Below are 2,765 nucleotides of genomic sequence, written 5' to 3'. Positions count from 1 at the left end.
TTTTTCTTTAGGTTTTGCCATTTTTCCTTGAACGGAACTGAACTGTGGGCAAATTAGGGGTCGTTTCCTTTTTTCAACCAGACGATGCGGGAAACGCACAAAGTATGGACGGACTAAGCAGATCTTCACGATGGCCCGGCCCAAAACGCAGTATCCAGACCGGCCTCTATTTTGGTGAGAGAAACTCGCCGAGCGGAGCATTTTGGCAATTTCCAAAAAATAATATAATCCTAAGAATGAATTACTCCATCTATTCGGAAATATTTATCCGATAAATGAATAAAAATGGATGTATCTAGAACTTAAATTCGATATGTATTTCCGGACGGAGGGAGTATTTGATATTTTAAAATCAGAAAATGGCATTTTTTTGCAAGAACAAAAACTGGCATTTCAAGGACTCGGTCGATTGAAGGTTGGGCCAGAGCTCGCCTTTTCATGTCAGGTTTTACAAAGCCTACCCCGGGAATATGCTTGCGTTTACCTATTTTCCATGGTCTGTCGTAATGACCAAGGTGTGTTCTAAGGGGCATCTGACATGGTCTATGAAGGAATTCGGGACCAGAGGTTCTTGAACTGTATGCATACCGAGAAGCTCTAGCTCTCGAACAAGATTTGCGGCTCGACAAGATTCACACAGCATCTGATTAAAGGTTGTCAAAGAGTTGGATGCCTCACAAAACATAGAGAGCCACTGCATGATTGTGCGAGAGTCACCTCTTAAGCTTTGGCTGATCCAGTTTATAAGGAAAATCAGATTGAAAAGCTGCCGAAGCTAAGAGTCACCTCTTAAGCTTTGGCTGATCCAGTTTATAAGAAAAATCAGATTGAAAACCTAAACAAATTAACCCCGTTTATTAGGAAAACCGGGCTGAAAACCGTACAAGTAACAAAGTTACAAAAGATGACGAGAAAGGACGCCCAAGATAAGGCCCGAGCTAGTTAGCAGACCGAAGGACTAACACCACGGGAGGCACAAGTATATGTGGGATGTCGTGGAGGGATCACAATATCAAGACTAAGCAAGCAACCTAACGCACCGCACCGGCGTGCAAACCGAACCTCACAACACAACTCAGGAGCAACCACAACCAACGAGTGACAACACGAACCTTGATTGGGAGCTCCGTCACGAGAATTTGCAACGATTAGCAAGTTGGGGAGGCATCTTGCGTCATCGACGAGCAAAGATGAACCGGAAGGACACCAAGAGCACTAGGCTCACCGCACCACAATGGCCACCAAAGGAGGTAGTTGAACATGCACAACAACATGGCCGAAACCAGGGAACACCACCGAAGACGAACACATAGAAAGCAGGGCTACAGCAACACAGACCACGTCGACCCCAATCGGCCGCACCACCACCGACAAAATTCCTTCAACAAGCAACACCCACACAACAACCATACTGACCCCAAAGATCGTGCCTTCAAGAAGGGATCTGGATTAGGGGTTTCCCCCGGGTCTTGACATGGAAGGTGCAGGCAACAAATGCAACGATGCCTTCATGGAGGTTAGCGGCGCCCATGGTACCGGTAAAAAAAATCTATATACTCCCTCCGTCTCAAATTAGTTGTCGCACAAACGGGTAGAAATAAATTTATTTAGAACTAAAAATATGTTTGGATACATCCATTTCTACGGCAATTAATCCCGAACATAGGGAGTGTATGATATAGGGATAATGTTCATTTGCGCTAGGATACGGAGTAAACCTGATCATTCCCCGGGCCGGGTCGGGTTTGGGCTGGGCTTGGCAAACCCAGATGAAAAAATCTCAAGCCCAAGCCCGGCCCGAAGCTCATGAACAGTGGCGTTTTTAATTAAATTAATCATATTCAGGATATTATATTAATTTATTATACCTATATTTTGAATAAAAAATGTATATATAGGCATTTCAGGCTTATTTCGGTCTTTCGGGCCAGGCTTCGGGGAGAAATTGGAGCCCGAGCCCGGCCCGAATGTCAGGCTGCGGGGCCAGGTTGTCCATGAACAGGTTTAATATGGAGTATGTTATAAGAAAAATAACAAATAGAGTGACTGAAAAATTCTTGGAGGCACGTCCGTTTAGCGGGATGATGAACGAATGGGAAGTTTTATTTCACCGGTTCATACGTACCTATAACACGTAGGGGGGACAAATAGATCGATCGATGAATCTACCATAGTTATTATTTCGATTTCGCAAGAGGACAGCAGATAAAAAGGACATTCGGCTCAGCATCGAAGGGAGAGGGACTGGCGTTTGTTCTTTGCTCGTTCTTCATTCCTTGGCAAAATCCGAGAGCAGAGACGACGGCGGAGCCGTGTCGGTAAAGTTAAGCCAGTTGGTCACCACCTCGTCGGCCGACAGGGTGCACCGGACCGTGCAGTCCGACGCCTCCAGCTCCTTCCTCCCCACAAACCGGGCGTACCCTTTCCTGTACTGGGGGCAGGGGCAGAAGCTGCCCGAGTTGTACATGACCGTCGTCAGCCCCGACCTGGCGGTGCGGCCGTCGAACGCGGCGCGCTCCCCGCTCGCGTCCAGGATCTCGATGGACATCCTCGTGTCCTTCAGGCGCATCCACATACCCGACGCGACGAAGATGGCGACGCCGTCGCCGGGGTTGATGCCCGAGGGGTACAGCATGAGGCGCCAGCTGCCGCCTCGGAACCAGAACCGCTTGAAGTTGAGCGCGTGGCCGGCGGGCATCCCGGCACACCTGGAGGAGAACTCCGTGACGGCGAAGAGGTGCGTGGTGGACCTCGTCCTGCGCCAC

The sequence above is a fragment of the Triticum dicoccoides genome, chromosome 6B (genome assembly GCF_002162155.2).
Source record: "Triticum dicoccoides isolate Atlit2015 ecotype Zavitan chromosome 6B, WEW_v2.0, whole genome shotgun sequence".
NCBI lineage: Eukaryota > Viridiplantae > Streptophyta > Magnoliopsida > Poales > Poaceae > Triticum > Triticum dicoccoides.
This window is presented reverse-complemented; position numbering follows the sequence as displayed.